The sequence below is a fragment of the Ochlerotatus camptorhynchus genome, unplaced genomic scaffold (assembly GCF_037179485.1).
Source record: "Ochlerotatus camptorhynchus isolate MF236.1 unplaced genomic scaffold, CSIRO-AGI_Acam_v1.1 ptg000330l, whole genome shotgun sequence".
Taxonomy (NCBI): domain Eukaryota; kingdom Metazoa; phylum Arthropoda; class Insecta; order Diptera; family Culicidae; genus Ochlerotatus; species Ochlerotatus camptorhynchus.
In genome coordinates, this window is record NW_027040818.1 from 6,408,124 (window position 1) to 6,432,281 (window position 24,158).

Below are 24,158 nucleotides of genomic sequence, written 5' to 3' on the forward strand. Positions count from 1 at the left end.
TAATTAGCCATCTTGGATTTCAAAATTGCGTTTGACATCGATTTTCGACCGGATTCCAAACATACCCATATTTAAAGGTATTTACAAGGGGTATTCAACTCTGCACATCTACATCAGTTCCAAATTATTTAGCTGTGCCAAACGCTATGCCAGGGTATGCTGAATGTGCCGAAGTAGACCGAATTGTTCCAATCAAACTGTCAATATCCCATTAGTTTGGCATCCCTGAAGTTGAAATGACGTTTGTGATTGCGTTTAAATTCTCATTTTCGGAGCAGAAGGTGAAAGAGAAACTGAAAGCTATCAAGTTCCTCAAAATTCTGATTCAATGTCAATTTGAATGACTGATTCCTTGCAGGTATGCAGAAACGAAGTCGTAACCTGATCGATGGAGGTAAAAAATGCCACCAGCATCCATTGAAATCCTCTCCAACTAAAGTAAAAAACGAACTCGAACGGACGGAAAGATGAACGAAGGTCATGTAAACGACGCGTCGAGTACTTAGTGCGGACCCAGAGCCATCCATGCAAGAAGATAGCTCGTAATCTCTGGATGAGCCGCATTGGAATCCGGAAATCGGTTTTTCCCAATGGGCTCTTGCCAAACAGCAAATTGCTTAGAGTCGTCAAACGGAAACCACTGAGCGCACCGAAACTCACTCTGCCGCGAGTAAAATTTTCAAAATTCAGCATGGCCTTCCAGTTGACCGATCGATAGGCCACCAATCGCAGCGGGGCTTCTTATGATGGACAAGTTCAATAGAAGGATGATGACATAGATGCATCTGCAAAATGGCCGGATCGTAGATGACGGATGATGTCCAAATCGCGGAACAGACTAACTGTATTAATCCGTTCCAATGAATCGTATACTATTGCGCATAGACAATCGTCGATCGGCCCAGATCTGATGGAATATTTGGGGTTAATACATATCAGCATCTCCCAGCCATACTGGGACTTTTTTTTTTCAAAATTCTATTGATATCCTTTCCCAGTCCTGTGGATTTCTCATGACAATGGCCAATAGACTGATTCAAAATTTGAAATTTTCGCTCCACGGTGTTCAAACGGTTTCAAATCGGGTCCTGATTAGCCTTCGAAAGTTTAAACTCATTTGATAAGAAACTGACTTGGCACAAACCATTTGAAGTTTATATGGAAATTACTAAATGGGAAAACAAAACTTTTTGTTCATTGTCAGAATTGTACAGTTAACAAATTCTATTGCTATTCTTATGGAAATTTTCATCAGCTACAATTTTGCAGAAGCCGGCGCCGGTTGTGTAGTGGTAAACGTGACTGCTTTCTAACATCCCAATGGGTCTGGGTTCAATCCCAGCCGAGGTCAGTGGGATTTTCTGAGGCATAAAAATCTCTGGTCACGTCTTCCTTCGGAAGGGAAGTAAAGCCGTTGGTCCCGGCCCATGTGTGTTGTGAATGGGTGCGATATCCTACGCAGGTGTGGAAGCTGCCTTCCTGCACATTCGATTGTCGTCAATGGATGGCAATCGATGTCCGTCGGTGATTGGCACTAGATTGCGGAACAGAGACCGACGTTAAATAATGGAACGAAGAACAACTTTGCAAAAAATCTTTTTTCAGCCAAACGTCAAATTAAATAGTTATTAATTGTTAAGAGATTGATAATCTTATGGCAAGATTAAGCAACTGTATTTTGGGCAACACTGTATTCTGCAGTGTGACATAGTAGCCATGATTTTTATCCTCTATTCTACGCTCTATAAACACCAATGTTGCCTGCTGAACAGTTGATTGAGCATAATCATAAGACATCAGTGACTTGAATCATTAATGATTTTTGTTCCTTACATTTGATTGAAAAGTGATATTGAACAAAGTTGTAGCTGAGAAAATTTTCAACACGCTCAGTTTTTATTTTCTAAAGTAGAGTGAACTGGTGAATTTTGAGATAGATATGAACCGAAATTATGGTTTCTCCATAGTTATTCTCATATAAACTTCAAATGGTTTGTGCCAAGTAAGTTTCTAACTAAATGAGTTCAAATTTTGGGAGGCTAATCAGGGCCCAATTTTGAACCATTTGAGCACTGTGGAACGAAAATTTCAAATTTTGCACCAGTCTAATGACCAATCACCCCTATTTGGGGAGTCGTGTGACTCTCTATCACTAGTGAGGAGACAAATTTAACGTCATCATACTAGTGACAGAGAGTAACACGATTTGCAGAATAAGGGTGAATGACAAGAAATAATATCCGAGGAAAAATTCCACCCCAGAAGATCCTCGGAAAACCCGAGATTCGAACTTGGTCGAAAACCCCTGCGATAAGATTTTTTTCTTTATTAATTATTCGGTGTTGGGTCATTGAGACAAAGTACATTAGGCTGAAGGACGTTAGGCCGAAGTACATTTATAAGTTATTCTGCATAACAAGCTTGTAAATGTAGCTCAACTCTTATCGAATATCCTACCCTCTGTCGTTCCAAATGTATATTTGATCTTCGTAGGATGCTTGATATTCTTCCGGCCGTTACCGTTTCGATTATGGCTTTGTTGTACGTGTTGCGAATATATCCACCTGTCCGTGGGAGGTTGGTTAGACTTAGAACAGTGATTGTATCGTTTTTGGATTTATGCCAACTTTTTATCGAATTTCGTAAAAAAAATCACTGCAATTAAAAGCTTTTTTTCCAAGGGCTGTTTGGAATAAATAGTAGAACCTACTCACAAACAAACTTCTTCGAAATTTACAGCCGGTACAGTTTAGCCTGTTGCACCAAATGCAAACTCAACGATTTCGCCGACCGCATTCTGACCTATACCGTCGTATTGGACAACCAGATCATCTTCTAGGTATTTGACCAACTCTCGTTAGAGGTAACCCGTTACGACCGTCCTGACTGCCATATCGACAACACTCTATCACTAAACTATTGTGTCGAGGAAATTTAAATTGATGCTGTTTTGGACTCTGGACAAGCCGCAGGGGTTTTTGCTGCGAATCGGATGAGATGGACTGAGTTTTGTTAGTTTTAATGGTTCATGATGCAGAAAATACTTACAGTACTTTTCGAAATGTTGCATGGCACGAACTTATTGGGATTTACATTGGATTAATACATTCATAGCAACGATTGGCAAAACGTCGACAGTGATGCCGTTTTTTATTATATTTGTTATGACCTACTTGTCAACGAGTGCCCTAACGTTCCGAACAGTGTGCCATGCTGTGTTTCGGCACAGTGTGCAGAGTTGATTACCCCTTGGGTATTTAATAGCATTTTCCACTTTTTTTTAAACCGGAAGCAGCCATATTGGTCTATAGACGTCACGCCGATTCCGAAAAGATCCATATTAAATGCTATTTGACATTATTTTCCACTTTTCTGTATCCGAAAGCCACCATCATGTAATTCAAAATAGCATCAAACATTGATTTACGGTCTCTAGACGTCATCCTGATTCTTAAAATACCCGTAATTTTCAAATTTAACAATATTTCCCACTGTTTGTGCAACGTCATCTACATGTACAACTACCCTACCCACTGTAGCTACTATACAAGCAAATACAAATAAACAATAGACCAGTAGTTCGTATGCCTCCGCCATGGCAGGACGGCCAAGCACATCGGTGTGTTTCATTTCATTTATTCATCTCCGTACTTATCCGTATCAAAACACAACGTAGGGATCCCACCCGCGCGCGATCACCCACTTTTCCTGAAACCGGAACCCACCGTCTTGGATTTCTAAATGGCGTCGGACATCAATTTTTGGTCGATAGACGTCACCCGATTCCTAACATTCCCATATTAAAGGGTATTTGACAGTATTTCCACAGACAAACAGACATATTTTTCAATGTAAAACATCGTCTCTAAAACACTACCGCCATCTGTTGAGTATACTGTGATGGGTAGTACGCTGAACAGATGCCGGTAGTGTGTGAACGTCAAACGCAAGATTTATTGAATATGCGTGCCACAGGTGGCGGTACTAACAACTAAGAACATTTATATTGAACGTTAAATGCGTGTTCGATGAACAAATTTCCAGTTTTATTTCTGTTTGTCTGTGGTATTTCTCTTATTTTCTGAAACTGGAAATCTCCATCTTGGATTTCAAGATGGCGTCAGACTTCGACTTACGATCCGGAGACGTCACCTTGATTCCGAAAATACAAATATTGAAGGTAGTGACAGTATTTTCCACTTTTTCTGAAATCTGGCATCCGTATATCTATCCGTGGGTAGATTCTTGTCGTGACACTCCTTTTTGAATGAAATCTTAAATTTGGATCGTTCACGAAAGAGACGAGACAGAACCTATACATTTGGACATGGATGAAGAGGATAAAGTTGTGTTGAGCTCAGAGCCGTGAATGTGAGTTGTCGTACTTTGTCACAGGGAACAGTATGAGTGACATTCGACTAGAGTATAGAAAGTCGTGACTGGATGGATTCTTGATCTTGTTATGGTGAACTTGTCGTGCGACAAGAAATTGTTGTTTGACAAGAATTTTCCAGGATGACCATCTTTTTATGTATCTTGTCGTGCGTCAATGACAAACGCAATAACATTAAAGGGTCAGTGCAGTATGAGTTCGCATCCAAATAAACTCAAATTTTGGTAGAATGATCTATGAGATGGATAATAACTAGGTAGTTGTTCCTGTCAGTTGGTGAAAGGTCATTTTTGGATTCAGCTACTGCACGGGTAAGTTGAACAATAATTAGCTGCGCCGTGGGTGATTCGCCCATAACTAATATCGGCGGATTTTCACGTTTCTGGCGATCCTGCCAGGAGACGAACCTGGAATCTTGGAGACCACCGATAGGTAATAAAGGGCAAATCACCCACTTGCAAGGAAAATTGGAAATTTGAACGCGACCGGAACGGCCGTTCTGAATGCGAGTGAGGACGGATTTGCGAAAATCGTCTACTCGCCGTGGCAAAGCCACAGGAGAGAACGCGACCGGGACGGCCGTTCTGAGAAAACGAGTGAGGAAGGATTTTCACAGGTGTGACGCCAGTCAAGCCCAGCAAAAAGAAGAAATCGGAAAAGAAACGGATTGCTCTGGTCAGGCACAGACGAGGATGCAAAAATGAAAACACTAGCTTCTCGGCAATTTGCATCCTCTATCCCCAGATTCCGGTCCAGTATCTGTGGGATGTGTTCGAGAACTGCAATGGGCACGGTGATTGGACAGCAAATCTGTTGCTAAAGGGTGTCCACGATGAAATTGCCACACTATGAAATTGCTCTAACTTTTTAACCGTTGGGTAGAATTTAATGAAAATTTGGGTGGATTTAGTTCATAGTGCATTATTTACATCATGCAAGTTTTAAAGTCCTGTGATCAAAACTCGCGGAAATGGAGTCGAAAGAAAAGCTCGTGCGTGATAAAATCTTGCGCATTTATCACGAGAACAAGGATCTCTCGCATCGTTCCATCGCTAAAACGTTGGGAATCGCGAATTCCACGGTGTCGCGAGTGATTAAGCGGTTCGAGGAACGGTTGACCACCGATCGGAAGCCCAGAAGTGAAGGAAAAAGTATTCCGTACAACACCAAAAATCACAACCGCGTAGTTGGGGCCTTCAACCGAAATCCGAACGCCTCCGTTAGGGATGTGGCTAAGAAGCTGCACCTAAGCCGAAGTTTTGTCCAGAAGGCCAAAACTAAGGCTGGGCTTCGAACGTTCAAGGTACAAAAGGCCCCTAATCGTGACGAGAAGCAGAACAAGTCCGCCAAAACCCGTGCCAGGAAGTTGTACCTCAACATGCTGACGAAAGTTGAATGCTGCATCATGGACGACGAAACATATGTGAAGGCCGACTTCAAACAGATCTCCGGCAACCTGTTTTTCACGGCCAAGGATAAGTTCAGCGTTCCGGAGCATGTCCGCACTCAGAAGATGTCCAAATTTGCGAAGAAATTCCTGTTTTGGCAAGCCATCTGCACGTGCGGGAAGCGGAGTGCACCTTTCGTGACCCAGGACACGAAGAACGGACAGGTGTACATAAAAGAGTGCCTCCAGAAGCGGCTGCTTCCTCTCCTGAAGGCCCACAACGTCCCAACAATCTTCTGGCCGGATTTGGCCTCATGCCACTACTCCAAGGACGTGCTGAAGTGGTATGCGGACAATAAGGTCAATTTCGTGCCGAAAATGTTCAACCCTCCCAACACTCCGGAGCTCCGCCCCATCGAGAAGTACTGGGCGATTATGAAGCAGCACCTTCTTAAACGACCTAAGGTAGTGAAGACAGTCGAGGAACTGAAGAAAGTATGGGTTTAAATGCAAAAAACGGTTGATTCACAGGTTGTGCAGAATCTTATGGCCGGGGTTAAGGCCAAGGTGCGGGCATTTGCGTATGGACTGTAAATAAAATAAGAGTAAAATGGTAAAATGAAGTTTAATAGTTATTTCTCAATCCCTGAAAATTTGATGGCAATCGGATGAAAACTCGAATTTTGCGAATCAATTTTGTGTGTGGCAATTTCATCGTGGACACCCTTTAGAAGAGCAAATGACATACGAATTCGACAGCGGATAATTTGGAAGCCGGTGCGGTTGGCGGCCTACTCGCGTTTGAATGTGATTGCAATGAAACAATGGTATCGCAAGTGCCTTCCGGTGATCCCTCCGGTAGTGGTGGTGGTGGAGGGGGTTATGAAATCGATCGGTCTACCGTCAGCTCGAAATCACCCCGGAACACAACGAAAAGAAAAGACGAAGCGGAAGATTTGCAAAACGATCCCTAAGTGCTGGAAGTGACGTTGGGATAAGCATGGCTCGGGTGCCATCTCCTTAGACGAACTAACCAATGAACGAACAAAGGTTTTCATGGCTACCGAAATGGCAGAACAGTTGTATTTGTCGTTATTGGATTCCATGTACAGCTGCAGGGGGAAAACAAGATTTTATGAAAAAAGATGCTCGATTGGCACAGCAAATGGAAGCGAAGGAAAAGTATTCCGTTTTGTTCAAAATGACCATCGAGGATTCCCCCAACCTGAATGACATTATGGAAATGGAGTACGCGCTAACGGCGTAACGAAGCAAAATCAACGGCTGGGCTAAGCAAGCTCCGCAAGATCTGGCCTCGCATATGACTCGTCAAAAGCTAACCGAAATGTATCCTATCATTGACTAGAAAGTCTTGACAGAAATCCTACATGCCCACAAATTCTACGACACTATAACCGTCGTACACAACTCCATTCCGGAAGAGCTGAGAAACCAAATCGCCCGTGAACGGGAAGCCCTTATGAAGCGAGCAGAAGGCGAAAAACAGAAACCCCTTCCTTCGTCCTCAACGTCACCGCCTCCAACGGTCGACCACACAGCAAAAAAATAATTTTGATATCACGTCAAAGTGGATGCACTACAATCATGTCGAAAATATGGTGTAATATTACTTGCTAAAAAGGACAAAATTATCATTAATACAATGCATGAACTGACATTACGCTGCTTTTACTGCATTTGTTTATTTATGTGGTCATAAAAATTACATGAAATTTTCGACATGATTGTAGTGCATCCACTTTGATGTGATATCAAAATTATTTTTTTGCTGTGCAGGTACGGTCATCCAGCGAAGACAACATCAATCTTCACCTGAAAACGGCCGAAGAATGCCGCAATATGTCCCAGGACCACCAGGAACTGAAACACGAATGCCACGAGAAGGCACGGAATGCCATTCAGCGGAAACATGGCCGGGGTGGCCGAGTACTATTGCCAGGTTGCCCGGCTTCATCGAACCAAAATCGATATGTACAGCAGTAAGGCCTTGAATGCCATCATGGAGGTGCACAAGCTGACGCTGAACAATGTGGACGTGTTGGATTTGCACTATCTACACTCGGAGGAAGCGCTGCAGTGTTTAGAGATTTTCCTAACAGAGCACGCCAGAAAGCTGACCCACCGGACGCGGCAGTTCAAAGAACTGTTCATCATTACAGGACGCGAGTTGCACTCGGCGGATGTCATACCGATTATCAAGCACCGGGTGAAGGCTACGCTGCCCAGGATTGAGGTAACAGGAAGCGATGGATCAAGATTCAGTAATTCATTATCATTAATTATTGTTTAAAAATACTTGTTATAACTTTTATACCAAAGGAGAGGGAACATATGAGATGGATAATAACTAGGTAGGTCATGACTTTTCTTACACATTTCCTGTCAGTTGGTGAAAGGTCATTTTTGGATTCAGCTGCTGCACGGGTAAGTTGAACAATAATTAGCTGCGCCGTGGGTGATTTGCCCATAACTAATGTCGGCGGATTTTCACATGATCAGAACCTTGATTTGTTTTCGGCGATCTTATTTTCCATACTGAGTACCAAGGGAGGCTTTACTTCCCGTGATCAGAGATTTTAAGCCTCAGAAAATCCCGCTTACCATTACACCACCGGCGTCGCTAATGATCAAGATTGATTTAGATGGTACAAAATCGATATTTTGAAGCTCCCTAATGTATATGTCATAAATTTTGGTCGGTGACGAGTTTATAGAATTGATCAACCGTTGATTTAAGTAATTTGTCATGACTCATTAACGGCATATTATGTTGTCACTGCCGAACACTTCTGCCGATTTTTCAAATTTATACAAGATTTCATCAATATTTGATGATAGTATAGGCCAGAGCTGGTAAATATCACGGCCATCATGTGACGATGAGAAAACAGGTCCTCTCACTGTCACGAGACGAAACTACCTATCATTAGCTTTCTTGTCATTTTTCAATGATCAAGCACTCATGAGAATAATTCTTATGTGGTTTTGACATCAACATTTCTAACTGATTTAGATGAATTTATGAATTTTAAGCAAACAACCTTATGTAATCGGTAGAGTGAATACATTATTAAGATTTCGTCGGTACAAGTAACTTTAATAGCATTAAATGAGCTAGTAATTACGATGATCACAACACTGTCACGTTCTGTCATGGCAAAAAAATCGATGAGATTTTAAGAAAAATCTCTATCATCGTTTTCTCACCCAATGATAGTGACAGAAGTATCTCTGTAAATATCGCGTGAGATCTTTCATTGAAAATGACATTTGCCAGCCCTGTGTATAGCATCAATTTTTTTAAACCAGTTTGCGGTTGAAAGCCTCGGCAATGAAAATGCTAAAAAAACATCGGCAAGGAAATGAAAAATACACTGCATCAACTACTTATAAATGGGATCCATTAAAAAAACTGATTCTGAACTGCCATTTATTTTAACTTTTATAACACTAGTTTACAAAACAACATAAAAAGTGTGAACTTTAGCGGTTGACCAACGTTTCTAGTGCAAAATCCTACGCTGAATTCAATGCCGTGGTCAGAAAAAATTAAAGTAGAGCCATTTTTGAGATATACAAAAAATTTGATTTTTTGAATTTTGGCAAAAGTACGATTACTAAAATGTCCTGATTATGATTTAATGATTTAACTTGAAAAGACATAGAGGTTTTGTGCCTACGGGAGAAGAGGTAGTTAAATTATTTTCACTCCCGCGGGTTTTCCCTTCTATCAATAAAAAAAAATATATTCAACACATCATAATTCCTTCCTATTATTCAGCTACGAATGTAACAACGATGGTGAGTTCACCATGTTATATCTTCATTTTATTCCAGCAGACAGCAATTTCAAATTTATAAAAAAAAATCTACATATGCCAGCAGCACTGACTGGGTGTATCCTATGGCTTACCTTCCCTACTAACATAATTCCTAAATTCCCGAGACATTTATGAGGGGTCGTAGAGTTCTCTGCATCTCTCTTAAGTAAATGTTGGACTAACATACCTTTCCTATCCCTACCAGTTGTAAGGACGTGGCCAGGACAATCCTTAACTGTTGGAGCGGGATGTTTCTTTATCTGAGAGATAGTATTTATTTCCTACTTACTATCTGTCCAGTTACAGAAATCCGTCTTGCTCTTAATAGTTTTGAATTCGTACCACCTACGATATTGTGCAACTTGTTCGATGCTAATGCTAATGCTAATGCTAAAGTACGATTACTAAAATGTCAATATCTTTGGAACTAGTGCACCAATTTTAAATCTTTTTTATGAAAGTGAAGCTAAATAAATTTGCTATCGTTCATTAGAATATTATGTCTTAATTAAAAATTTAATTTTGAAGTCATTTAATAATTTACAGCATTCTTTTTTTATTTTTCCTGCGAATTTTCCATAAAAATCTTGTTTTAATCAACATTTTTAATGGGATAAAAAGATTCAAAAAATCATTCCATAATTTATTCTTAAAGTCCATTAAAAACTGGAGAAAATGAGCCTTTAATGGATGAAATCGGTTGGAAATTGTCGAAGTTATGTAAATTGTAACGGTCGATTCAACAGAGGGCGCTCGTTTCCGCTTTGGATAAACAGGATACGGGACCGAACTTGAATGTGGAACAGGTTTTGTCATAGAAGCCAGCTGGGTTTGAATTTGGATTGGAAAAAGTTCCAGTATGGAGAACAAGTACAGCCTGAACATTAACTTTTTTATCTTTCACATTTTGGATATAGGGGAAATGGATATAATGTCCCTAATTTGGGCCCATACATAAATTCAGAAATCGACTGAATTTTCAATAACGACCAGAAATATCCATTAGTACCATCCCAATCCGTACGCGTTCATCTAAATAAATTTGATAAATAGCAGATTTTTAGTGACGGGCCCAATCTTAGATCCATAGGCCAACATTAGAGCCATTTCGCCTAATCTGATAAATTTTTGTTCAGCTCAAGGAAAACACTACCCTGTTGACTTCAACTGCTGAGTAATATGAACTTAGCAAAACCAGCCTTAAAATAAGCTTCATTATACCGGTGCATTTGCAAAACTTCGCATAACATCGTATTTCAACTGCACACTTAATTCAGATCACCGAAGTCGGTAGGATTTTACCGGGCTTTTGAACAGCAGAACAAATCGGTAAAATTTTCAAATGACCGTTACACGTGAGAAATCAAGAAAATATCTAAATTTTATTTTTCATCAATAAATGGGATAAACTGAACAAGTTCTGTACAAGTTCAGAATAAATTTTCTAATAATTGTGGTTTTCATGGATTTTTAAACTTTTACCGAACAGTTCTGTAGTTCAAAATTTACCGAACGACGGAGGCCTGGATTAGTGTGTGCTTACGAGAAATGAAAAAATAGGTACTATCATTTCAAGAGAGTCATGCACATCTCATCTATGTTTACCAACCTGACACCGAGGAGTGGCAATCCAGGGGGAATGTGTTTTCGCCAGACCTGGTGTACATCGTATGGAATGAGAGTATAATCGATTTTCGCTAGTGGTAGTTCCACTTTTCAACTGTAGCACAACCCTCAGGGTATTACCCCCAAAAGGAAAGACCAGTAAGATAAGCACAGCAACTTTTGAAGAAATCAAAACACTTCAAAGTGGCACTTAGCTGTCAAAACTGGATTCTGTACAGAGAAAGGCACCGTGCGCAAATCGGTCAAACTATGGCACACTTGTTCAGAAATTTTGGAGTTTGAAGTTTTACACTCTCCATAGGCACAAACTTAACAACTCCAAATTGCAGACTCAAAGATCACTCCCGATGCTTTCCAAATCAAAACCTCTACCACCATGTGCACTATACCTGGCATATGCACTATCAAATTGTCAACCTGTCCGTGCACTCACTCTCATAACTCCCAGATGATTGAATTACCTTTGTCTATCCCAACAGCTTCTGGCTGGCTGGCAACTGTCCACACTCCTAAGTACAGGGAAGTGGAATTCAAGCAGCAGCAATTTGTGCCGACACGAATTAGGTGACTCTCTTTCCCTCTTATTTGAATATTTGTTTCGTGTTGTGCTTCGTGCATGTGAAATTTCGTACCTTCCATGAGCTCCAAATGGTAATCGGTGGGACAGGCAGAGAGCGACATGGAAATTCACAACTTTATCTATCAAAGTGCAATGCCAGTTTCGTTTGTTTGTTTTTAGCATGTTTTTTTTTTTTAGTTTTGCTTGTTACGATGGTTTGCGTTTTGTGGATTTTTTTTTTCGGGGGGGTACAGTAAGTAAATAGATTTTTTATTGGTAATAATTACCGAAACGTGGCCGGTGACTAAATGATAAAAGATGGACGATGATGGGGGTGCACCGAGGACGGTGTTGAATATGCATGCCCATAAGGTGTTGCATAGATTTTTCGTCGTACCGAATGCGACACTGACTGGGTGGGAGGGCAGGAGGCGGATGGTTCAGAAGCTTGTAAACCTATATGGGAAAGCATATGTCCGTCTACTGGATGTGCCGTACCGCACCTAGGTGGACGAGTAAACGACGACGATGGTGATGATGAAATTGCATGGATAGTCGTATAAATTGTTTGTATCTGTATAAAAGGGGTACAATTCCAACCGGGCTGCATCAGTACTAATCTCGGAGTCATTCAGTGATTAGAGCCTGCTTCAATTGTACAAACCTACACCGGTGACCGGAGAGTTCAAGTGAAGATGAAATTCTTAATTCTGGTACGTGTTTCGATGGATTCGATGTGTGGTGAATCGTTCTATAGGGACTAAATTCCTAGTGATTGGAAAATTTCGTTCTGCAAAATAGTTTTTCGTCAAGGACAGTGATGGTTCCGTTTCATAGTAACCCACAGCGGGATTGAAAAATTGTGACTTATATAATATTTGAGTGAATATAGCTATCTGTGAAGTAAACCGGACAATAAATGCCCAAATTCTGTTCAAAATTGGCCCTTGACTGTGACAAAAACAAGCTTCTAGTAATGGAGAGAAGATTTATCTCATACAAAAGTTCGGTTCCTTGTTACCGCTGATCAATGGGGCGAAAATGGTCTAAGTTTCGTTTTGCTGTGCAATCAACGTTCGGTAACTGAATTATTTTACATATCACCTAGCTAACCGAAATGCAATTCGTGTGTTAAACCGATTGTCATAAGACATTTAAATTGCATCGATGTTGCAGAATGTTCTCATTCAAAGTGTCCGTTTTAAAAAAACTTGTGTAAGTTAGCGGACAATCAATTAAAACATATTTCAGTTAAAACCCTATCACTTAGCGAACATTGAGTGTATACTCGGCAATTCATTTTCCAAGACAAATCTCAGGAAATCATGGCAGCTGTAGTTCTCTTTTCTTCATTAATTGTGTTTTCATTAATCAAATGACATGATTACCCGGTAATTGTCAAGTTATGCCAATATCATTACCACATGCACCGAATAATTGACCACTGTCAAGCAGTTTTGGCGTGACTTTCTACTAGCGATTTCACAAAACTGGACCAACTAATTTCTATTTTTTTATGAAACGCACAAAAGTTTTCTCGTGGTTCTAGAAGAAAAAATCTCAAAATAATGTTTTATTTCAAAATTCGAGTGGTAGTAAACGTCATTTTAACTGCTCGAATGAAGTGGTTAATTGACTTCCACAGAAGTATCCTCAGCGTTCAGTGGGCGAGTAAGTGCACCATCAATTGGGTTGGTTAATTTAGAAAAAAAATATCGGTTTTTATATATTATCTGAAAGAGGTTCGTTTTCTGAACATAGCGATATTTTTTTCGAGTCCACACACATTAATCTCGATTTTTAAATCAATATTTTAAGCAATATAATAACTTCACTGTTTGACACTAAACTGACAAACTGACAGCTCGCTCTCATCCAAAGTGACACCGAGGGGCGCTAATAAGGTGATTTTTGCAAATGTAATCGTTCTTATTTCAAATAGTTCCAGTGAACCAAAATTGATGAAAATTTAGGTTTGGGTTCCATTTTTAATGCAGATTACGAATATGCATTTAAAGGGTGATACGGTCAAAATTTGGTCAAGGGAAAACGCGTGTAAATCGGTGAAATCGTTTATTTAAAAAATCAAATTAAATTTCTTTTTCAAGTTCAATTAGTATAAAATTCAGGAAAAATATTCAGTTAGGCTTCCGCTTTTCCAAATCCGAATTACCGGGCCTTACGCTTGACGCCAGTTTGCCTTGAACTGCTGCTCGCCCTTAGCAGTTTTTTGGTCTTCTTTAGGTTCCGCTTGACAATAGCCCAGTATTTCTCAATTGAGCGGAGCTCTGGCGTGTTGGGAGGGTTCTTGTCCTTGGAAACCACCTGCACGTTGTTGGCGGCGTACCACTCCATGGCCTTTTTACCGTAATGGCAAGATGCCAAATCCGGCCAAAACAGTACGGAACAACCGTGTTTCTTCAGGAAAGGCAGCAGACGTTTATTCAAACACTCTTTCACATAAATTTCTTGGTTGACAGTCCCGGAAGCTATGAAAATGCTGCTTTTCAAGCCACAGGTACAGATGGCTTGCCAAACCAGATATTTCTTTGCGAACTTTGACAGTTTCATGTGCTTGAAAACATCTGCTACCTTTCCCCTTCCTTTTGCCGTATAAAACTCCTGTCCCGGAAGCTGCTTGTAGTCGGCTTTGACGTAGGTTTCGTCGTCCATTACCACGCAGTCAAACTTCGTCAGCATCGTCGTGTACAGCCTCCGGGATCGCGCTTTGGCCGTCGTATTTTGTTTATCATCGCGATTTGGAGTCACTACCTTCTTGTAAGTCGATAGTCCGGCTCGTTTTTTGGCTCGATGCACGGTTGTAGACGATACACCCAGCTTATTATTATAGGGTTTCGCTTGAAACTACCGGCAACTCTCTTTGTCGTCTCAGCGGCTTCCGGTTTTCGATTTCCCCCCGATCCAGACTTCCTGGCTGTCGACAAACGTTCCCCAAACACTTTAATTACATTTGTAACGGTTGATTTGGCAACTTTTAGCGATTTTGCCAACTTTGCGTGCGAGTAGCTCGGATTTTCGCGATGCGCGAGCAAAATTTTGATACGCTGCTCTTCTTGCTTGGACGGCATTTTGACAACTGAAGAGTGAATTCCAAAATCAAAATAGGAGCAACATTCTACACACACACACCTTCAAAATGAGGGGTGTTCAGGTTTTTTAAATGCAAAATTGAAAGAAATACGTCAAGTTGATATTGACCAAATTTTGACCGTATCACCCTTTACCTCAATACCCTTAAAGAACCCAATTCCTTTCCCTTTCCTCAATTGACAATTCGATAGGGCGGAGTTCTGGGCTGTTGGGAGGGTTGTGGTCTTTGGGTACCACAACCACGTTGTTCGCATCGTACCACTCGATTGCCTTTTTCCCATAGTGGCAGCTCGCCAAGTCCTGCCAGAACAGCACAGGTCTATTATGTTGCTTTAGGAATGGTAGCAGCTGCTTTTCAGGCACTCCTTAGACCACACGTGCATATGGCCTGCCAGACGATATATTTTTTTTCGGGAACTTCGATAGTTTGATGGTTTTGAAAATTTCAGCCACCTTCGCTTTTCCTGATGTGGTATAAAACTTCTGTCCCGGAAGCTGCTTGAAATCCGCCTTCACATAAGTTTCGTCACAGTCGAAGTTTGTGAGCAGATTCGTATACAGCTTTCAGGACCGCTGCTTTGCCGACGTGTTTTGTTTGTAATCTCGGTTCGCCACCTTCACCTTCTTAAACGTCGACAGCCCGGCTCGCTTCTTGGCCCGCTGCACAGTAGTATGGGAGACATTGAGCTTGCCAGGGACGTCCCGGATGGAGAGGTTAGGATTCCACTTATATTTCACCGCCACCTTTTTCGTCGTTGCTACCACGTCCGGATTACGATTGCCGCCGCTTCCAGGCTACCTGGCGGTCGACAGACGCTCCCCGAACACTTTTAAAACGTTTGTCACGCTCGGTTTGGCCACATCCAGCAATGTTGTCAACTTGGCGTGTGAGAACGTCGGATTCTCTTGCTGCGCGAGCAAAATTTTGCTGTTCCTCTTCCTTGGACGTCATTTTGAAAACTGGAGAGCAAACGGTGAAAACTCATCATAGTAACCATTGTATATACACTAAACTTCCAAATGCACCATTTCAGGTTTTTATGCATTTTTAACAGAAATACACCAATTTGAAGTCGACCAATTTTTGCGCGTTCCAGACTTTACCACCCCCAGTCAGAAATCCTTGCTGCGCCAATGCACCATGGGCAAAAAAGGGTAAACAATTACACAACATCCAATGTCTCAAAAGGACGCTGAAATTCCGGTCGTGTAGGGTAGAGCACTACTTCGTCGTAATCGCCCATTTCCGTTCTATCGACAAGAAACGATCAATAATATCAATGATTTCACTGTGCACAAATCAATAATAGGTTTGTTCCGATGCGTTAGTTTATTAGCTACAACATAAATCCTGTTAGAGCGCATTGTATGAATATTTACGCTCATTGTTGTCAAAACAAAAGAAGCGCTCCTAGCGAATCCCCCTTTTCTACGTTTATCCGTAGGACGAAGAAAATCTAATGGCGTTTCAATGCGTTAGGATGGAATTGAAACTCATAGAACGAATTTAGAATCAAGAAGCAGTATTAGATTTTAACAATATCTCAAAAATGTGTGACTCTTTATCAAATCTAACGGTACGTATGGAAAGGTGAATACATTTCAAAGTCATCTTTGCCAGAAATATTCCATTTTTTGTTTAAACTCGTCCAGAAAATAGAGGTAAAGCGCGGGTTGTGCTTAGTAGGACGGAAATTTAATTAAAAAACTCTGGAATGGAATGCACGTGGTTTCAAACGCCGCTGAGCCTTATAAATGTGTATTTTGGACAATTTCATTAAATTTTCTCCTGAAATATTTTGGAAGGAAATGTTTTTTTTTTCTCAGCTTTATTTTTCGTAACACGTGAGTTGCCGTTTGTGTGCAACTCCAAAATTCCCTAATATATAAAATAATGGGTTCAATGAGTTAAATGTTTACTAACATTGTATTGACGCTCATATATAGACAACAAATTCATGGAGTATTGAACTCTCTAAAATAAGATAAATTTCAAATTGTAGCTGATTTTACCCCAATATACCTTGCTTACTTACTTACTTATGTACCCTGAACACCCCAAGTGGTGCATAGTTCGTACGTGAAAGATTTTCCAAGTCTGATTCCTGTCGACTGCCTTAGAATTCCAAAAATTGTTTTGTCTTTTCTACTAGCAATTTATTAGTTCACTCAAAACTCCTCACCGTCCGTCATGTTGAGTAATTTAAAAAATATATAACCATGGATCCACTTTAGCCCCTAGTCCCCTATTTATTGAACCCTGCAATCATGCTTGGCATTCACAGTTTTGCTTACAAACTACTCATTTGCTAATAACTTTGCACAGAGTTGACGAAACATAGTTCTGTTTGAAGCAGTCGATATAAAAGAGTTTCAGCTTTTTATAGGTATGATAAAAAACGGAGCTTTTAATTCAAGTAATAAACTGTATTTGATTTTGCGTTGAGAAAATGAAGTGAGAAATGCTCACTGCACATCTCGGACTTTAAGTGTAAAAAATCAAGGGTGTTGATTAAAATGATAAGATTTACCTACATAATCTATCAATTACTTTAAAGAAAACTAAATTTCAACAACTGAGTAAAAAGTTATTAACAAATGAGCAGTTGGTGTGTACAACTGTGCATGCCAAGCATGCCTACAATTCCCTATACTTTATGGACTGTTGTATAAAGCCAGATTATTCCAAAAATGCATAAAGAACACACTAACATTATTTTACCGAAATCTGCGAAATTTTACCGAAATCTCAACAGCTGAACGTTCGGTAAACAGTTCGGTGAGTTTTCACAGATTTCCTGTAATTTTTCATAGATATTCGGTGAAAAATTACAGGAAATCTGTGCAAAATCACCGAACTGTTTACCGAACGTTCAGCTGTTGAGATTTCGGTAAAATAATCGTAGTGTGATCACTTATGTTTGACGAAAAATAAAGCTGAGAAAAATATTGTCTCCAAAAGGGTGAAATAGCAACAAAAAAAACTTTTTATAAGGCTCTTTGGCGTAAGAAACTAAGTGCAATCAATTCCTCAGACCTTTTGCCTTCGAAATTTTTTTATTGCCAGTTCACATAAATCTTAGCATTTATTGAATTTTCAGAAAGAAGAAGAAGAAATAACCGCAGCTGTCATTAATTTCAAACACTGTCACAAAAACCTATTATTAATTCTTAAACCTCTTGCCCTGACCTATTTTGTGAGGTTCTGCGGATATCGAAGACCTCAAAGCGTTTAACCATGAATGAATGATTGGAAGTTTGAGAGTAATGTATCAACAAATTGAACTGTTTTCCGCTGACCTGCTAGATAGCTTGATTGACTTATTGGACTATATTGCAGGCTAAAATGCAGGATGAACTTCCGGTGTATGTATAGGCATGATTGGAGGGTTGAATACTGGCTGGTTTGTCAGCTCTATTATCGACTGCATCAATTTGTATTTAAATCGTTTTAGCTCTTTATTTCCTACTTTTTAACTGTTGAAAATCTGGGATGACACTTAACTTAATTTTTCTCCGATTTTTACTCGAACTTTCATTTGTGTTATTGCTGTTTTGCAAAGCATTCCGCGTTGTCATGAGAACATGGCCTTCTGTGAATATTTTTACTTCAGTGCTTCAAAGATTAAACTGTTTCAACAGCATTGACTGTCAGTGACGATTGTCAATTTCGGTTGTCAAATCTGACGCCAAATGCTAATTTTTCTCTGAATTGACAATATTCGTGGCAGGAATTCAGCGTCTTTTTTCGATATTAAATTTCGTGTAATTGTTTACCCATTTTTACCCATAGTGTAATGGTTCGTGTAATGAGTAGGCAGGATAGTTGGGAACAAGTTCTGGGAATAATTCTTAGAAACTTCGAGAAACTCCCGGGAGAAATTGGAAGAATTTTGCGGTCGAAGTTGGGGTTGGGGTTTCCGGAGACGAACTAGCGTTCGGCTGAAAGTCTCCTTAATAAAGATAGCTACACACTTAGAAAAAAAAATCATGTAAATTTAGGTGCTCTGAGAGTGACATATACGAGTGTCGATTTTGACATAAACTTGAGTCAGAACAGACGTGAAATATAGCTCAATCAAACGTACTTTTCGTCGAGCAACGAACTTTTCAGTATCGGAGCACTTATATTACATGACATGTTTGTTTACGTCTCAACTTTTATGTCAAAGATGGATTCCGTCACGTATAAAATTAGTTATTTCTCAGTGTGTAGCTAACTAACTTCCAGAAAAATTAAAGTAAAGGGTGTCCACAGTTAAATTGTATCACTACTCGTAAAAAATAAGTATCTCAAACCGATTATCATAAAAATTTTCAGGGAAACAAGGCCAATGGCTGAAAGCCTTGTAAATAAGGAAAAAAAAAAAAAAAAAAAATTCAGGGAATGTAATACAATATGTAAGCTTGGGCGCCGGTGGTGCAGTGGTAAGCGTGATTACCTCTCACCCCAGCAGGCCTGGGTTCAATCCCAGTCGGCGCCGCCGGGATGTTCTGAGGCATAACATCTCTGATCACGCCTTCCTTCGGATGGGAAGTAAAGCCGTTGGTCCCCGGTTCATGAGTTGATGGGTCGATAGGTAGCGTCCAGGTGTGGGAGCTGCCTCCTTGGCGTCGGTAGCATTGGTAAAAATGTAAAAAATATGTAAGCTTGGTTTTGTACAACGGTTGAATCGATATTTTTTTCTGCTTTCAACCATGATTTAAACATTTCCTGCTCCGTAGTGACAACTTGAGGATGCTTGCGAAGTTCGTGCTCAGTATCTTTCGATCGACCGCAACTCCAGTGTGTTTTGGGGATTGAGATTCTTCGGCACGAAATTGACCCCATTCGTCTTGTACCACTCCAGAACGTCCTTGGACTAGTGGAAAGAGGCTAGATCCAGCCAAAAATTGTAGGAACGTTGTGTGATTTGAGAAACGGAAATCAGTCGTTTCTTCAGGCACTCATTCATGTAGACTTGGTCATTTGCGGTTGTGGTTATTGTTGTTGTTACGAAAGGCTTGCTCAGTTTTCTGCACGAAAAAATCGCCTGCCAAATCATTAATTTCTTGGGGAACTTCCTGACGGACTCTGAAACATCGAACTTGTCTTTCGCAGTCACATAGGGTTTTTGACAGGCTTGCCAAAAGCTCCATCAAGAGTCATCAATAAGCTTAGCTCCAGCATATTTTGATGATGATATATTTTGCTCTCATGGAGCTATACTTGATGCTCAAGCTGGGCTCTTGCCTACCCGCATCGCTGAGAGGGATGTGGAGCTCGTTCTCGGGTGTACATCGATTTTGCCTACCGAGCAGAAATTTTAACTTCGTGATGCGCTCGCGCAAAGCAGTAAACTTGGAGCTTCGTGAAGTATTCGTCGAGAGCTTGGCTCTTGATGGCTTTTCCCAGTGCGCATGAATGAGTGATTTTGTGTTGTATTTGAGAAAGAAGTGCACAACCAAGAAATTTAAAAAAAAATGGAACGTATGCATATATTCCTTATTCCAAAGTGGCAATTGTATTCGTAGGATAACTGTGTATATTGTCGGTAAACGCCCCTATTTTAGGCAAATCATAATAGCTCTCGTGTTTGTAAACTAAACCACGATTTCGGCATTTCAACTGTCTCGTATAGCGGATCATCTCTTGTGTTGAAAACTAAAATCGCAATTGAGAATCAAGAGATATTGGACTATGCCGGGAATACATACATAGAGTCGTAGATATAAAAATTCTACGCGTTTATATCTTTATTTATTTAAATTTCTTTTCAAATTGAAGTTGTGTTTTGTTTTAATTTTTTCTCACAAGATTTAGACTTTAATTCATCATCTACTGAATCTCCTAACTTGTTGAAGAACAGAGCCGTACCAAAATTTGATTTGTGTTTCTGCGACATCAACAACGACATGCGACAACGCTACACCAACAATTGAAATAGGCGGAACAACCAAACGTAAACAATTGTTTTTTACACAAATTCCTCGAAAATCAAAGCACATCCAAACAATTTAATGCCATCATCTGATAGAGCAAACTTCTTTTATCGAATGTCAACTTTAGTTTACTTGGTAGTGTTTTGATTCTGGAGAATTATTTGTTTAAAACCATTGCTTACGTTGGGTTGTTCAGCCTATTTCAATTGTTGGTCCAGAAAGATATCCGAGCTACCGTGTGTGCAGCGAGAGTAGCGAATTGAATGAATGAACATGTTAAAAGGCAACAGGAGAATAAGAAAACACCACCAAGGGATAATCCATAAACGTAGTAATTAGGACTATTACTAATTTCGTCAGAAATATAATTTCGTATATCCACTCATAAAGTACTTAGCGAAAAAAAAACGATCAAAGATTTTTGTGACTGAGTTTGAGTAACCCAAAAAGTGGTCCCCAAGTTTAAAAATCAACAATCTCTTAAAATGTTACGTTATCTGGGAATGGTCCTATAGTCCATTGAATTTATTGTTGTGTTGTTGTGTATCATAATATTGAATGGAAGAACCGTGCATCAATCAAAAGCCGTGCGTGCTCTCTCCGAAAGTATAACGAAGCTCACCGTTTCACCGAGTCCATCCCGAAGTTCAAAATGTTCTTTGGTGAGCAGAGCCGATGTAAATCATTCCTCACCCAAGAACGACCCCGCATCGCTCATCGTGATGCGTGTTTGTAGAAGTCCAGCTTGAGCATCAATCTGAGCTCGAGCTCTTTTGTGCTCTTTGGATTTGACATCATTGCTCTTTATATGTGAGGGATGAAATAGCTCACGATAAATGAGCATCTATACGGCATAATCTGAGTTTGAGGAGTTTAGGCAAGCCTGGTTTATGATCTAATTTCCGTCCTACTAAGCACATCCCGCACTTTACCTCTCTTTTTTGAAAGGGTTTGAACAAAACATAAAATGTTTTCATCAAAGATAACTTCTAAAATTGATTCACCTTTCCATACGTACCGTTGGATTTGATAAAAAGGCAATCAATGTTGAGATATTATTAAAAATCTAACACTGCTTCTTCATTCTAAATTCGTCCTACGAGTTACAATTCCGTCCTAACGCATTGAAACGCCATTAGATTTTCTTCGTCCTACGGATGATGGTAGAAAAAGTGGATTCGCTAGGAGCGCTTCTTTTGTTTTGAGAACAATGAGTGTAAATATTCATACAATGCGCTGTAATAGGCTTCATGTTGTGGCTTATGAACTAACCAATCTGATCAATCGTATTAATGTTTTGTGCATGGTGAAATCATTGATATTATTGATGATTTCTGCTCGATAGAACGGAAATGGGCGATTACGGCGAAGTAGTGCTCTTCCCTATTGGTTTCATGGAATTTGTTTGAAGTCCGCTTTTCCGTATGTTTCATCGTCCATGCTACAGCAGTGTGGTTTTGTCAACATTTGTGTGTACAGCTTACGTGCCCGCTGAACCTTGAATGAACGTAGTCCTGCTCGTTTCTTGGCTTTCTGCACGAAACTTTTTGTGACGTGCTGTTTTTTTTCGCGACATCCCGAACGGAATAATTGGGTTTGCGTTTGAAGGCAGCAACCACTCGCTTGTGATCTTGAACGCAGTACGAAACACTTTTTCTTGCACTACGAAACGTTTTATGACATGAGAAGCAGTAGATTGTTGGATTCCCAACATCTTTCCGATGGCTCGGTGCGAAAGATGTGGGCTGTTGAGGTGAGTGTGCAAAACTTTCTCGTGCACGCGCTGTTCCTTCGACTCCATTTTCAAAACTACTAGACATTTCACAATGAAACTTACGCAGTGTAAACAATACACGCTGAGTCCATCTCACCCACAATTAAATTAAAATTAACCCAAAGGGCAAAATATTACAGCTTTTTTAAAGTGATGCAATTTTACTGTGGACACCCTTTATCAGGCGATACAGCCGAGAAGTTAGAATAAACTTTGCCATGTTCATTTAAAAGAAATTTAAAATTTCAACCACATCATCACAACCCTTGGAGGAATGACACCCGTGGAGGAGCACCCCCACTCCCACCAGGCAATGCCACTATAACCACCTTTTCGAGATATCATACCAACATTATGTGATGTGGTTGCGCCGTTTCTGATATCGTTCATATATCGATATATAAACATTTTTTTTTAAATATAGGTATTCAATAATTTTAGACTAGGTTCCATAGGTACGGAACATCAGTTTTTGATCCAAGATTTTTTTAAAAACGCATTTTGCATCTCAAAACAGCGAAAAAAATTTCTGTGAAGAAAAGGGCTGCATATGAAGGCCATGAAGAAAAATCTATCCACTGAAAACTCATCACCCCATTGTTCCTTTCAGACCATCGCTCTGTTCGTTCTTGCCGTGGCCCTGGTGTCCGCCGTGCCGGCAGTCAACGATGAATCCCTCCTCAGTGGCGACCTGTACGAAGCCGAAGTGGACGGAGCCTTCAACCCACAGGATCCCCAGGCCTTCTTCAAGCTGAAGAAACTGAAGAAGCTGCTGTTCTTGGGCTAGACAGTTACCCATCGCTGCCATCTTCATCATCATCAGGCTCAAAGGGAGAGCATGACATTCGCCAAATAATCGTTGTGTAGCTTTAATTTTAGCAATCGATGTCCTCCACCGCACCCACCCTCAGAAGAAAAAAACACAAGTAGACATCCCAGCAAAGGAAGAGTTGATCTAGTTCAGTTAATTTTAAGACACCGAAGTAATTTTAGAGATTGATGATCTACATATTTCATACTATAACAATGCTAAACCAACCTGAGCATGTTTGATCACCGGATAGCAGGGACCGAGCATAAACCGAAAAAGAGTGGCTCATATTTAAGAATTTCACAGCAATAGCTCAACAGCCGTGTACAGTTGACCGCTTGTTACCGAACAGGATAAAAAAGACACACACACACACACACACACACACACACACACACACACTGAAACAGCCGAAGGCAGCTAAACTGTCTCGTTTTATTTTGTAAATAAAATCCGCAAATCTGTAAACAAACCGGTCTCCCTCAATCATTAGTAGACAGAAAAAAAGAAATTTCCAGAAAAAGTCTGGATCGTAAAACATACACACTGGAAAATCTGCATGTAGAAAAAGATAAAACGATGAATTCAAAAAGACGATTTTTTCGAGAACTGGTTTACGATCTGCGATTTTGTATGTAAAAAGCGAAAACTAGTGGACACCTGCGTCATTAAAGGTGTAGGTATCGCACAGTGCTGAAGAGAAATTTACATATCTGTCCAGTCGAAGTTATGT

General features: G+C 40.2%; 1 protein-coding gene and 1 pseudogene across 1 annotated transcript in view; both read left to right on the plus strand.

The window, feature by feature from the left end:
- The window catches only part of RecQ4 (RecQ4 helicase), a 394,445-nt gene that overhangs the window by 333,211 nt on the left and 37,076 nt on the right, over nucleotides 1–24,158 (plus strand). The window lies entirely within an intron of this gene.
- On the plus strand, nucleotides 6,605–23,401 carry LOC135708560 (uncharacterized; annotated as a pseudogene).